The following is a 16,111-nucleotide window of genomic DNA, read 5'->3' as shown; positions in this document are numbered from 1 at the left end:
TGTGCCAATGATGTATAAATGTTGTAGCAATCAATAAAATATATTTTTACCTTAATAAATTGTTAAGATATGTTTCTCTCTCCAGTGAGTTGAATCGATTTTGAGAACTTACGTGACTCATATTGAAAACTGTACTGCACCCAAGACAAATACCAACACAAACATTTACCAAGCTATTATGTGCCAAACATATGGAAATTTGGGGAGTGCTGGAGGCAGCCAGGAGCTGATTGGACCACGAAGTAAAAACACACTATGACGCCCAAGGTGAAAAGCTTTACAGGAGCTAAGCAGTGGCTGAGGGAAGGCATGAGACAGGCATTTAAAACACTCTTGGGGATAAAAGGAGTTGCAAAGATGTCTCAAAGGCAACTGCTGAAATGTGTCCAAAAAGCATAAGCAACATGACACATATGAAAGAGATGTGCCTTTCCAGGGAAGAGAGCAGCATATGCAAAGACAAGGGCCCATTGGAGAGAGCAAGGTGGGTCCAAGAACTCGTGGTATCTCCTGAGGCTGCAGACATGGATAGCTAGAAGCCCAGAGAGGAATGACAGGTGTTCTAGGTCATCATAAGAAGCCTGGATTTTATTCTGATGGTAATTGTAAACCAGCAAAGGATTTTACATATGGCCTAATCAGCTCCATACTTGAGAAAAATCACTCTAGGGCACTCTCATTTCCAGTAATATGGTAGGGTGAGATAGCCAGGAGAAAAATTCCAAATATAAAGCCATGAAATGCATAGAAGTTTAAAAAATGGTTTAAAAGCACAGTCAAAATTACAAGCAGCAGAGTGAAATCCCTAGACACCAAACATGAAGAGGGAACTGAAAATTGGAGAGGACAGTGCCTGAGCTGATGCAAAAGTCTCTGTGGAAATGTGGGAAACTGTGTCCTTCTATTTCAGGGACTGGAGCTGAACTGACCCCAGGCAAGGCTTGGGACTGGGAGAAGTGGGGAGTTGGAGCAAAGACTCTTTGAAGAGATTCCCCGCCAGTGACCTCAGTGACCTCATCCTTTCTTACCTACACAAGAACCTCGCTCCTTCTCACTTCAGTCTCTGCTTACACCATCAATTTTTTTTTTTTTTTTTTAAGTAGGCTCCACGTCCAGCATGGAGCCCAATGTGGGGCTTGAACTCACAACCCTGAGATCAAGACCTGAGCTGAGATCAAGAGTCAGACGCTTAAACTGACAGAGCCACCCAGGTGTCCCTACACCATCAATTTTTTATCTTTACTGGATCATTCCTAACAGCATACTAATATACTGTGATTTCTTACATCATAAGAGCCTTTTCTTTGACCTCAATTCCCCTGCAGGCTACTGAACCATTTCTCAGTTCCCCTTTGCAAAAAAGTTGCCTATACTCAGCATCTCCAATTCTTGTCTTCTCATTGCCTCTCTTTTTTTTTTTAATTTTTAACTTTATTATTTTTTAAAATTAAAGTATATTTGACATTATATTCGTTTCAGGTGTCCAACATAATGATTTAATATTTGTATACATTTCAAAATAACCACCACAATAAGTCTCATTGCCATCTGTCACCACACAAAGCTACAAAAAAATTTTTTTCTTGTGATGGGAGCTTTTAAGATTTACTTTCTTATCATCTATCAAATTTGCTCTGAGTTCCAGATCATTGATTCTTTCTTCTGCTCCATCTGGTCTGCTTTGAACCCCTTTAATGTATTTTTCAGTTCATTAAGTGTGTATTCTTCAAATATGTGACTTCTGTTTGGTACTTTCTTATATTTTCTATCTCTTTCTTAAAGTTCTCACTGTGTCCATCCATTTTGCTCTTGAGTTTGGTGAGCATATTTACTTTGATGTAAAGTACTTTATTTTAACTTGATTACTTTGAACTATCAGGTAAATTACTTATCTCCATTTCATTGGGTTTTTTTCTGGGGATTTATCTTGTTCTTTCGTTTGGAAAGATATATTCTTCTGTCTCCTCATTTTGCTTAACTCTGTGTTGTTTCTATGTATTAGGTGAAACAGCTACCTTTCCTGATCTTTAAGAAGTGGCCTGTGTAGTAGATGAACCTATTGTTTAACTTTGCCCTAGCTCTTGGTTGTCTGTTGAAACCTTTGCAGTTTGTCTAAGCATCTTGATTTATTCTTGGTAGGTCCCACTTGTTGAGAGAATGTCAAGACCTGTGTGTTCCAGAGGGAGGGATCTCAGTCAACCCCTAGTTTCAGGCTGATCGGAAGCTGGACTCTCAGGCAGCATCTTTTAAGGTATGTAATATACACAGTCCTGTGGGACTGCAAATGTAAACCCTGTTGGCCTCCAGACCAGACAATCTGAAGGTGTACTCTTGGCAACAGTTTCAAAAATCAGGGCCCTAGACAAGTGTATAAGCCTTTCTGGGAGGTATCAGTGAGCTGTAGTGAGGCCAAAGGAGAGAGTAAAAATGATGTCTCCCAGTCTGCATTCCCTGAGAGCATCTCCATACCCTCTAGATGTATTGTAATCCTGAAGCATGCAACTCAGGCTGAAGCTCCAGGGCAAGTAACTAGGCCTTTTTCATAGGAAGACTGGGTATATTTTCGTCTGCTGTCTGCTGAGCAGTGCATTGAGGGTGGTAGCCTATCAAGAACTGTCTCTGATTGTTTCAGACCCATGGGGTCCAGAATCATGGTCCTTCTTGGTCACCAGAGCCAGGCGCTCAAGGGGAGTCCCCTTTATGGGCTATGTGTGCCTGATGGATTTGGTGATGCCCCAGGGGCAGCACAAGGACAGGGTACTTGGCTGCCTGACTCTGGTGGGATTGCTGGGGGGTGCTAGCAGGTTAGAGGGAGAGTGCAAAAATGGCACCTGCCAGCATTAGTAAGGTGGATGGAGAACAAGAAATAGCACCTGCCAGTGCCTCCATCCCTGGAGTCCTAATAGCCCCTGCCCCTCCAGCAGACACTTTAAGGCAAATGAATCTCCTTCATGTACAGTCTAAGTACTTGTCAGACTGCTGCTTTTGTGCTTGATCCTGTGGTGAATGAGTCTGCAAGTGAGCCCTTTAAGGATGGAAATTCCAGCCTTACGATTCTCCTGCACATAAGCCCCATTGGTTTTCAAAGCCAGATGTTTGGGGGGCTTTGTCTCTCTCATGCAAGTCCCAAAGGTTGAGGTGCCTGATTTGGGACACAGACCCCTCACTTTCAGGAGGAAACTCCGTATTTGTAAGATCCTTCCTGATTATTAGTCATTGCATGAGGGATGGTTTTTTTGGTGAGACCACATCTCTGCCTCTCCTACCCATCTAGATGTGGTTTTTTTACTCTTTGTAGGGAGGAGCTACAGCTAGTTTGCAGTCTTTGAGCCAAAGTTTCCCTTTAGAATTATTCCATGACCAATAGGAATGAGTCTTCACTCATACCCCAGCTGTGCCAGTCATGTGCCATGTTGTGTGTGAACATGGTGGTAGATATAGAGGGCTTGTTAGTCAACTACACTCTCCATAGCAGATCTCAGTGATTCATTTCCATAGCAGCCATAGTCCACCCCTTAAGCTGCACAGATCTATGCACAGTTTTCCATGTAAGTGGAAGCAGCTGGGGAGCAGTTCTTTCATGGTTCCCATGTCCTCTAGTCTTAAGGGAAAACTTAGAGGAGGTGCATTATTGGAGTTGCTACCAAGGCATGACTGACATTCATCATCTCCTCCCTCCATTATCCATTCTGAATTTCTCTCGCGCTCAGCTATCTCCTCAGCAGGTCTTGGTGCCTTCCTTGGTGGTATGACCCAACCCTCATTCCTGAGGTGTCTTCTCAGGTTGGGGTTGTTACATATGTCCATTCACAGTTACAAGGAGCCAGGGAGCACCAAGAGGCTCCAAGTAGATTCTTTAGTTCCACATGTATTCTTCCTGCCCCCTTGTGTAACAACAGCTCTACCTCCTGCCAAGATAGTGATACCTCTGCTTTCCTGCTTGACTCTAGATACAAGGAATCCAAAGTGCTTTGATAGTGACTGTAGTTTGTAGTTCAGTAGTTCCCTGGTAAGGTGAGCCTCTTTGGAGAACCATAGTCTCTGACCCTGCAAATCCCAGAGCTGTAGGGACAGGAAGCACAATGCCCCCCAGTGGATCACTGGGAGTAATGGGGGGCATTCATGCTTCCACCTATTGGTTCCCCAACCTGTGTATTATTCCTAATGGGGACACAGTGCTATACAGAGATCTCTGATTTAGCACATATACTGCATCCTAAATAATACCCAGGCTCTCTGCATGTTGTCTCTGAGGTGGTGCTTCAGCTGCACCTCTGGAATACTGTTTCAGAATTCTATAAGGCCTGCTTCTTCTGGGGGATGTGGTATATGGATCCCATGGGTATTGGTTCAGTCCCACACATTCTTAATGTGAAATGGATCTCCTTTGCTGTGTGGGATCCCATGCCTGTGGATCAAGCATTGTATAAGCCCATAGATAAGGATGCTGGCTGAGGCTCACTCTATGGGCAGGAAAGGCAAAGTATACCCAGAAAAAGTATCTCTCTGCTTATCCTTCCAGAATGAAAGAGGCCTAATTTAATTGACTTGCCACCAGGTGGCTGATTGATCTCAAGGAATAGTATCATATCCAGTTGCTTAGTATTGGTCTCTATTGCTGACAGGGCAGACATTTAGAGGTAGTAGTAGCTAAATCAGGTCTGTAGCCTCCATCTCAATTGCCATGCCCACTCCATTCATGTGCCCATCATGCCATTTCTGGGATGGCTGATGATGAAGGCTGGCTAATGTCAATTGGCTGAGTCAATTTGTCTACCTGGTTGTTCAGAGCCTCTTCCATGGTAGATGCTTTCTGGTGGGCATTATATATGACACAAAGGTCATCATACTTCATACCTCCTCCCATATGTCCATCAAATATTTTTACACCAGACTTCCTTGTCTCTGATTTTCCAGTACATTTCCTTTCCAGACAGCCAGGCCATTGGCTGTTGGTCAGGAATCTATATGCACTCTCAGCTCAGGCCACTTCTTCAACATAAAGTAGATGACCAGGTACACCTCTCACGGTTCCAGCCATTGGAAAGATTTTCATTTTCCATGTCCTTCAAGGCCACTCCTGAATGTGACTATAATGCAGCCACTGTTCATTTTTAGTTTACACAACATACCAACCCAACTCATCTGTAAACCAAACTTGAGATTATGCCTCTTTCAGTTGGTCATATGGGTCTCTCCATATGGCCATAACTAAGGGCAGGGGCACTGGTGCAAATGTGGGAGTGACATGAGGATTTGGATAACTGGCTAATACAGCTTATTTATGCCCTCTGGTCCTACTTGAGCTTGATCTCAGATATACATTTCCCTCATACAATGGAGTGCAGCTGAGCTCATTTGACTTAAGACTTGGTAGGTTTAATGATAAGAATCTTGGTCAGTTTTGTTTACTGACTTATTTCAAGTGACTAGAACAGTGTTTGGAATATAATAAGCTCAGCAAATATCTGCTGAGGAAATAAAGAACAGAAATGAATGTAATGGAAAAGAAAGAAAAATTTAAAGAATTTTTTTAAAGTTAGTTCCTTAAAAAGACTAACAAAATCAATAAAATGTTAGTAAAATTTATCAATTTTAAAAAGGGAGATGGTGCAAATAAATAATATTATCAATCAAAAAATGATACAGAGGTGTAGCTATGATAGCTTTAAAAATTAGTAAACCACTTCTCATCTTTACTGCTACCATCTTTACTCTTCCAAACCACCTTTCCTGAATGTCTACTTGTTTTCTCTGTGTCCAGTTTGTCCCTACCCCCAGAGTATTTTCTACACAACTACCAGAATGATTTCTTTTTTAAAACTTTTTACTTTAAACTAATTTTAGACTTACAGAAAAGTTGCAAGAATAGATTTCCCATATACCTTCACCATTTCTCTTCATGTTATATAACCATAGTACAAAGATCAGAACCAAGAAATTAACACTGGCACAGTATTATTAACTAAATTTCAGACCTTATTCAAATCCCACTTGCTTTTCCACTATGTTCTTTTTCTGTTCCAGGATCTTATCCAGGCCCTCATGTGCATTTAATTGTTATTTTTCCTTAGTCTCCTCCAATGTGTGACTTTTCCTTAGACTTTACTTCTTTTTTATGATATTGACACTTTTGAAGAGTACTGAGCAATTAAAGAAGTAAATTATATTGCATTTAGAGAGAGAGACTTTATGTCCATAAATTTTGAAAATTTGGATTGAGGAACAGTTCCTAGAAAAACAAACCAGTCAAAGGAAACCCAAGAAGAAACCCTGATTAGGCCTGTAACTATTAAAGAAATCAAAATCTGCTTCTAAAAATAAAATAAAATAAACATTAGGTCTAATCAGTTTTATAAGTGAGCTCTAGCAAACCATTAAGAAACATATAATTTCAATCTTCTACAAACTGTTCTAATGAGGAAAAAGAGAGGTCCATTCCCCCATCTTATATAATGAGCCAAGTATATGCTTGATACTAACCCTAGGTAAGAGCAATATGAGAAAAGAAAAATGCAGAACAATCTCCAGAGTAAATAGAGAAGCATGATTCTTGCCAATTTATGTGGGTCAAAAATAGGATCATCTCAAGATATTTAGAAAAAAAATAGTAAAAGATAACACACATATAGGACTTTTAAAAAAATCTCTTAGCAGGCTAGAAATACATGAGAACTTCCTTAACTTGATAAAGAGTATCTACCAAAAACTTAGAGCAAATTTTATACTCAACGATGAATCATTAGAATCATTTCCTTTTGAGAAGAAACAAGATAGATGCCATCATTATTTCCATTTAACATTTTACTGGATGCCCAAGGAAAAGATAAAAAGGCATACTGATTGGAAGGAAAAAACCAAAATGGTCATTACACACATAGATGATATCCTTCTCTGCACAAGAATTCAAGAGGATATATGGATAAGTTATTTAAGATAAGAAAGTTCATTTATTTTAGAAATTTAGAAGCAGATCTGATTTGGTGATTGAGTAAGAGAAGGAAGAAATAAGAATGATACCTGGTGTTCTGACTTGAGGAAATATGTGATGTGGTAACATTTACTGAAATTGCTAATTCTGCAGGGGAGTGAGCCTCGAGTTAGGGCAGAGTCTACTAGGTGGGCGGCCTCCTGGAGACCTTATCTATATGGGGCCCTAAACATCACTGGCAATATAAAGAGATGCAGAAAACTGTCTACAGAACTTCTGTGAAAGAGATTATTACATGTAGTTCTAAGGAATACTCTCATAAGCCACTTCAGATTGGGGTAAGACTCCTCTCTTCCCAAGATGGTAACTCACCTGACTCCTAAAAATGTAGGTTCTGATAAGCCATGTTGGTTTGGTTTTTCTGCATGGGATATCCAAGTCTGGTACCAAGCTGATTTGGGCCAGGAAAGTAGAAGAGAGGCTGGGGTTTTGGAACAGTAACAATTCATTCTCTACTCTTCCTCACAGAAGTTCTCAGCCTCTATTCTAAATAAAGGATAAAAGGATGAAGTGTGGAGTGCCAAGTTAGTAACTAGCTAAGAGGCGCCTGTATCTCAGGCTGGGTGGTAGAAACCGATGACTTCAGCTCAGTGTGACAAGTGAGTTGTGAAGATATCAAGAAGATAGTCGGATATGTGTGTGTGGAGCCTGGAAATGCATATTAGAGGCTTATGAGCAGATGAAGGAGAGCTGAAATCATGGACATGGATGAATGGATTACCCTGAGAGGATGTAGAGAGCAAGACAGAAGTGAGGCGCTCCAAGAATTGAATGCTGAGAAAGAGAAACAGAATGGGTGGCCAGAGAAGAGGAAAACTATCTTGAAACTATCTTGAAAGAGCCCAGGAGAAGGGAGAACATGCAGGAGAAAATGTACATTAGTGACAAATATTAGCAGAGTGAGAAGTGCTCACTGTCAAAGTCACATAGGCAAATTAACCAAGTTCCATCTACTCGGTGCAATATGGTGATCTTAAAGCAATAAGATTTTACCCTGACAAATTCATTCCTTAACTCATTTGTTCACTCATATTTAGTGAAGACCAACTGTGTATGGAAGATCTGTTCCAATATCTCTTCCCTTTTCCCCTCTTGAGCTAAATTCAAACTCTCTTGGTTGTTTCCTGAGTTTCTGAGAACAGGCATGGATGGACTCAATATATAAGCTTTCTTTTTTTTACTTAATTCTTAAACCCCTCTGACTCAGCATTTCATTCTTGTGTACATTAAAATCAAATTGTTTTCTAAGGTTACAACCTTCAGCTTCCTATATATTTCTCCCAGGGTTTTATATTCATTAAAAAATGAATCTATTTGCTCATTCTTTTGCTGTTCCCATGTAATTTATTTCAGAATCTTCTAAGTGGACTCTATTCAGTAGTCTCTGCAGATCATGTAGATACTCTGTAAAGACATTTCCACTGAATCTAATGTAATGCTTTCCTCACTGGATTAGGATACATGGCCCCTATTACTCCATTCATGATCATCTACTATTCAACACTGACTAGGTGTTCTTTTGCCATCAAAGAACTTAGAATCTTGTAAGGAAGATAAATCATGGAATTAAATGATTATAACACAAGGCATAATATGCCAGAAGAATGAGCAAAAGACTATGAGACTTCACTGGAGAACAAATCAGCTTTGGCTTGAGTGACCTGAGAGGGCTTCCTAGAAAAGGTGGCATTTAAGGAAGTCAAAGGATTTCAACAGATGAGGGTGGTGGTGGTGGGGGGACCCTCCAGGGAGAGGCAATGATGTGAGTTAGATGGGAAGCACAGAAAAAGCCTAGGAAATGATGTACAGGTACCCTTGGTAGAAGAAAATATATCAGAGACAAGAAGAGACAGATTAAAATGCTGACAGCTAACTCTGAGCGTTTATTACAAGCCGGCAATCTACAAAGTGCCCTATGTTCAATATGCCAGTGAATCCTCACACAACTCAAAGGGACATGTACTATTCCCATTTCTGTTTAACAGATGAGGAAAGTAAGATACAGTAGGATCCAATGACTTGCCCAACACTGCATAGATAGGAAGTGGCAGAGCCAGGATTTGAACCCAGTAAGTCTGACTGCAGAACCACACCGTGCCCAATGTGGCCAGAGAAGGTGGGGGGTGGGGGGTGGTGCTGTGCAAGAAGCGTGGCAGAGATCCAGGAGAACACTGGATCATGGATACGAAGAGAGGAATTTCAAGAAGGCAAAGTCATTCATAGTGATAAATCTCTCAAATAGTCCATAGCCCCAGACTGAGAAAAATGATTAGTTGGGCTCTGGAGACTTTAGGAATGTTTGTTCAGCAAAGCAGTGTCAAAGAAGCCAAAACTCAGAGGATTAAATATGGAGCAAGTGGTGGGACTGAGAGGCAGCCGCCTTTCTAGAATTCTGGTGCCTAAGGTAAGGAAAGAGAGGACAGTAGCCAGAAAAGCAGGATCAGTCTGTGGTTTTGTTTTTCAGGCTAACTATACTTGTGCTTATTTGTGTAGAGCAAAATTAATGAAAGTGCTAAAGAGAGAAAACAACTGAAGTGACAAAGTCTTTTGCCGGGGGTAGGGGGGCGGTGTAGGGAGGGTGGATACAGAGATCAAGGACACAGGGGAAGGCTCAGAACGCTGAGGGAGCCAGAAAGGTAACACGTCTCTGAGACAACAGGAAGGGAAGACAGGAAGTGAGGTAATGAGTTGGAGGTTGAGCAAGTCTACTCCTGAGGACCTCAATCCCCCTGCTAAAGTAGGAGGCTGGGGCCACTGCTGAAAGAGGTAGGTTGGACGGTTGTCTCAGAGACTTAAGAATTGCAGTAGTGATTTAAAAAAAAAAGTGGAAGGTTAACAAAAGTTGTGTTGGGTCTGGCCTGGCATAATTAACCTAGCGGGCTCACACCTCTCTGCACCCTACTGTGATGCTAGGCCTTGTTAAGAGCTCATCTGTAACAACCTCACCTCTTCTGTGCTTATTTATTTATTTATTTATTATTTCTTTTTCTTTTTTTTTATTAAGTTCAATTAGCCAACATATAGTACATCATTCGTTTTTGATGTAGTGTTCAACGATTCATTAGTTGTGTATAACACCCAGTACGCATCACCACACGTGCCCTCCTTAATACCCACCACCTGGCTCCCTTCCGTAACCTTCAGTTTGTTTCCCAGAGTCCAGAGTCTCTCATGGTTTGTCTCTCTCTGGTTTCTTCCCATTCAGTTTTCCCTCCCTTGCCCTGTGGTCCTCCATGCTATTCCTATGTTCCACATATGAGTGAAACCATATGATAATTCTGTGCTTTTCTTCCTGAACTGGCTGCCTCCACCAATCCCGCCCTCTACATCATGCTCTTCCTGGTCTCATTATTCCAACTCCTTTATCCCTTCCTCTAACAGCCTCACTCCTTAGACTTATGTTTGCTATTCTGCAGCCAGCTCTGACTTCTAGCTTCCATATTCATTACAATTCTAATTCATCCCTTTGAATTCCCTGCTTTGTAGCTAATCATTTGCTCAATCCAGCCTAAACCGTGGGGTTTCCTTTCACAGCATATGCCCAAGAGGCATACTCCATTAAAGGAGAGCATGTAGAAGGGCTTCAAGGCATCTTTGATGGCTGATTCAGATAGCCTCTGTGCTAGACAGCCTCGGTTTGCCCTCCAGGTCCACTCTCCATGCTTTTCTACCTGCTCCATGCCCCAGAAGGCTGACCCTTATGGATAATATCAAACAGTTGCCCTTGCCCACTGATCCACTGATGTTCAGTTGGGGGCAGGTGGGAAAGAGAGAGCAGGAAATTTATTTCTCAAGTTCCCTCCTGTGTGCTTGTAGGTTGGCAGTGGCTGCATGCCTCCACCGAAGACCACAACTTCTCTCCAGCAGCCTCACCTACAGCTATAGCTAGAACCACAGTTCCGGCTCCACCCTCATAAATGCCAGTAACCACTCTTTGCCTTTGCAAGACCAAGAAACGTTATTTCCCTTAACGTCTTTGTAAATAGTCCATTAAACCCTCTTCAGTTTTCCTGCTTAAATGTGGTATCTCTTTCCTGCCACAACCCTAACTGACATAGTCCTGATCTTGAATAGATCCAGTCAGCATCATTTCAAGACACATGTAGTAGGACTGGGAATCCAGGAGGGTCTGGGAGAACGTAGGTGAGAGAGAGTCTCTATCTGAATGCCCCACTGGTATCCTCAAGCTTAAAGTATCTAAAATCTAATTCATTATCGCCTCCCCCTTATCTAAATTTATTCCTCCTCCAGACTTCCCCACTTTTTTCCCATTAATTAATTAATTTATTTAAGTACTAACCATTTATAGAATGCTTCCTACATGCTGGACACTGTGCTAGGCACTAGAGATTCCAAGATACCTAGAAAAATGTTCCCTTCTCTAGGAGCTAACTACTAGTGGGGGAGACCCAACGTTGACCTTAAAATGGTATGATACATGTTTTTTTTTTTCTTTTTGTAAACAGTAGGGACTACATGCTGGCAAAGCACGGAGGAAGAACCCAGGACAGGCACAGGAAAAAGGCTTCTTCAAGGAAGTAATGTAAGAGTTGAACTTTAAAGACCAAGTAAACTTTCAGCAGTGGAGGGCATAAGAGGGTGGACGAGCATTCTAGGCAGAGACAACATGAGCAAAGAACGGAGGTATGAAAGTGCACAGCATGTTCAGAAAATGAAAACTGTTCTGTACAGCTGGACTATAGGATAAATGGTGAGTGGCAGGCAGGCTGGAGTGGGGATGGAGGAAGAAAAGGAATAAGTTAACAAACTGAGGGTTGCTGGAGTGGGGGGTGGGGTGGGAGGGATGGGGTGACTGGGTGATCGACACTGGGGAGGGTATGTGCTATGGTGAGCACTGTGAATTGTGCAAGACTGTTGAATCTCAGATCTGTACCTCTGAAACAAATAATGCAATATATGTTAAGAAAAAAAAAAGAAGATAGCAGGAGGGGAAGAATGAAGGGGGGGAAATCAGAGGGGGAGATGAACCATGAGAGACGATGGACTCTGAAAAACAAACTGAGGGTTCTAGAGGGGAGGGGGGTGGGAGGATGGGTTAGCCTGGTGATGGGTATTAAAGAGGGCACGTTCTGCATGGAGCACTGGGTGTTATGCACAAACAATGAATCATGGAACACTTCATCTAAAACTAATGTAATGTATGGGGATTAACATAACAATAAAAATGATTTAAATTCAAAAAAAAAAAAAAAGAAAAGGAATAAGTTAAAAGGCTAAAAAGAGAGGAGAGGGGCTCTGCCAGATTATGAAGGGTGTTAGTTGTTGTATTGGTATGATACCTAATGTGGTGAACCTTTCTACCTGTCCCCCAGAACAAACAGATAGGGCTTTCTACCTTTGCCTTAAGAAAAAGATATAACAAAAACAGCCAAGAAGCAAAGAAAGGAAGGCCTGGCTTTTGAGTTTCTAGCTAGGATTTTTTTTTTTTTTAAAGGTTCCATTTATTTATTTGACAGAGAGACTCAGCAAGAGAGGGAACACAAGCAGGGGGAGTGGGAGAGGGAGAAGCAGGCTTCCCACTGAGCAGAGAGCCCAATGCGAGGCTCGATCCCAGGACCCTGGGATCATGACCTGAGCCGAAGGCAGAGGCCCAGTGACTGGGCCACCCAGGCGCCCCTCTAGCTAGGATTTCGACTTGTGTCAGAGCCCGTAGTTCTGAGAAGAAAAGGGCTTCTGAATTTCTAAAATCTTGGGCCCTAATCGACTAAGGGTTCAGCTTGTGTCATCAACTCTACTTCTGGGCGGGACAGCTGGAGAGTCATGCTGGCTAGCCTTAGAGCTTTTCCTTCCCACTACAGATGCCCTATCTAAGGCCAACAGCTGGGAATGGAAAAGATAGAACAGAAGAGGCCTAATACTTTCTTGCTTATACTGACATTAGTCACCCAGGGAATATCCAGATGGAATGGAGCAGGGCAAGGAGCAAAGACCCCTGGACAGAACACAGATACATACATTAAGAAAGAATGAAAAGTCACAAGAGAGACTTTTTCCCAGAGATCTCCTTCTTTCATATTTGGGTATGTCTAATTGGAAATTCATCAATTACTCTGAACTTTAATAAATGTGCAAATAGAAACCACCTATAAATACCTCCTGAAAATAAACAGTGCAAATAGAAACCACCTATAAATATCTCCTGAAAATAAACAGTTGAAAAATGCAATATAAGCTTCAGCTCTTTTTTCTTTTTGTTTCATGTCATTCACCCTAATTGATGAATACATGGAAAATATTATATAATTGCAAAGTTCATTCCGGTTAAATCAAATTGTGCTTCCTATTTATTTGTTTATTTACTTACTTACTTATTCATTCATTCATTCATTCCATGTTTCAAGTTTTTATTTAAATTCTAGTTAGTTAACATATAGTGTAGGGGCACGTGGGTGGCTCAGTCGTTAAGCGTCTGCCTTCGGCTCAGGTCATGATCCCAGGGTCCTGGGATCGAGCCCTGCGTCAGCTCCCTGCTCAGTGGGAAGCCTGCTTCTCCCTCTCCTACTCCCCCTGCTTGTGTTCCCTCTCTCGCTGTGTCTCTCTCTGTCAAATAAATAAATAAAATCTTAAAAAAAAAACCCATATAGTGTAATATTGGTTTCAGGAGTAGAATTTAGTGATTCATCACTTACATATAACACTCAGTGAAGTTGTGCTTCTTTTAGTTAAAAATTACTGCAAGGGTTACTTTTAAATGATTTTTTAAGAAGATTTTTACTTTATTTATTTGACAGAGAGAGAGAGATTGCACAAGCAGGAGAAATAGCAGAGGGAGAGGGAGAAGCAGGCTCCCCGCTAAGCAGGGAGCCTGATGCAGGACTCAATCCCAGGACCCTGGGATCATGACCTGAGCCGAAGGCAGACACTTAACCAACTGAGCCACCCAGGTGCCCTTAAATGATATTTTTGTTGTCTGGGGCCCAAATGTGTACAAATAAAGTGACTTAAATAAGTAAAAAGGTTTTGTCTATTTATGTCTATTGTGGGTCAGCCTTAAAGGACCACTTAGATCAGGCAGCCTGGTTTCTAGCTTTAGCTGAGATTCTAATTATTTGCCATGTCTTCTTCTCTCTTTGCTCCCATCATCTTGAAACCAAGAAGGCTTATAAATGTTCACTGAACATACCTGTGGGATTTTAGAGAAAATGTGCCGGAGTTACTCTTCAGATAGCTTGCCATTCAGTCCTGCCCTGAATTAATTAGACATCAGAACATCTCAGGACAATGTTTTTGTTTTTTCTTTTACACAATTATTATTAAATGTAGACTTAACATATCATGATGCCATATTCATGGGGTTTTGTTTTTTGGTTTTTGTTTTGTTTTTTTAAAAGGGGCCGCCAGTGCCACTCTTTTTAGTATATTTGCCTTACGAGCTTCTTGGAATTTCAGAACTACAGGTTTTGGAAAGCCAGAGCCATTAACTTAGGTTGCCTTAAGAGACCTATTTCCGTGCCTGTTTTCCCAAAAACAAAAGTGATGAGAAGAGGTGAAAATGGACTACTAGTCCATACGCGTTCCTTTGCGTCAGTTGAACAGAACATCCTTTTCTTTGGGCAGATGCAGGTCACAACAGGAATCATGGCTTAGGAGTAGAGTTACCAGCTGGATTTCAGCCCCACTCATTCCTCCAGCCAAGATAGCCCAAAATACTGCAACCCAGCCTCAAGTCAGTTCAGTCCCTGAACAGATTAAGGTATTTTGCCCTTCCTCTAGTTATCCACTAAAAGTTAGGTGAGCCCTCTCTGGAGAAAGATAACTTCATGAAAGCCTCTACAGTATTTTTACACAATGCCCAGTATTTAATAAAAAAAATATTAGGCAGGACCAATAGAAAAAGCAGACAATAGAAATGTACTTATAGATGGCTGAAGTGTTAGAATGATTCACCACAGGTTTTAAAGTAACAGTAATTAAAATGTTTGATAAAATACATGATAGGATAGAGAATCTCACACAAAGACTGGAATATGTAAAAAACACAAACTAATTTTATAACTCTAAAATTTTGGATCGCATATACCTAAGCTGTAAGTTATTAAGGATTCGTGCAAAAGTTATGAAGAGAAAAAGGAGGTGAAGTGTATGAAGGAGCCTGGGAGGAGGCCTTTTGGAATGCAGCCATGGGAAAATAAAAGAATTTGAAGTAAATTTCTTCCTGAGTCCTGTACCTGCATTCCTGACACTGTGGGGAGAGAGTGGAGCTACGTTTCTCTCATCAGCAATGTGCTGAGGTATGCTAGAGGGAAGTTATTGGGGGAATGCCAAGTTTTCTAAATCCTAGGAACAGGGAAAGAAATTTGAAAAATACAGACACACTGGTGGCTCAGTCGGTTAAGCGTGTGCCTCTGGCTCAGGGATCGAGTCCCGCATCAGGCTCCCTGCTCTCTCTCTCCTGCTCGTACTCTCCCCAGCTCTCCCTCTCCCCCTGCCAACCCCCACCCCCATGCCCTCTCTCTCACATAAAGAAATAAAATCTTTTTTTTAAAACTGGAAATTTAAGAAGTTTAAAAAATATACCTGCATACACCAAGAGAATCGTTAAATAAAGAGTTCAAAACCAAAGCCTCCCAGGCTCTGACGTATACTTCACCTCCCTTTCCTCTTAGCAACTCTCCCATTAATCTTTAATATCAGTGACTAGAAATATACAAACACATTATCCAACATGTTCACAATTATAGGAAAGGTATTAAGTCAATTGGTATGTATTAAAATTTTGTGTAAAGAAATTTAAGGTTAAGAAGGGCTTGCCATATTCCGACTAGACAACTGCCTCATTATTAAGTAAGCCCACTTCCCATCTGATTACTAATTTGATTACTTAGGGAAAGAAATGCCAGATAGCTGGTATAACAAGCAAGCCTCAGAATTTCAGAGGCCTAACACAATAGTTTACGCTCAGTAGAGTTCAACTGGATTTTCAGGGGGCAGCCTTTCATATGGAATTCAGTGAGCCTGGCTCCTTAAATCCCTGGGATTCAGAGTCCTCCACTGGATGCTCTGCATTCAGCCAGCAGGTGAAAGAAGAGAGTGACCAGAGGCTCACTAATGGCTAGTTTTCATAGGTGGAGTCTGCTAGTGGCATGCATCACTTCCGCC

This window comes from Neomonachus schauinslandi, chromosome 9, assembly GCF_002201575.2.
Source record: "Neomonachus schauinslandi chromosome 9, ASM220157v2, whole genome shotgun sequence".
NCBI lineage: Eukaryota > Metazoa > Chordata > Mammalia > Carnivora > Phocidae > Neomonachus > Neomonachus schauinslandi.
This window is presented reverse-complemented; position numbering follows the sequence as displayed.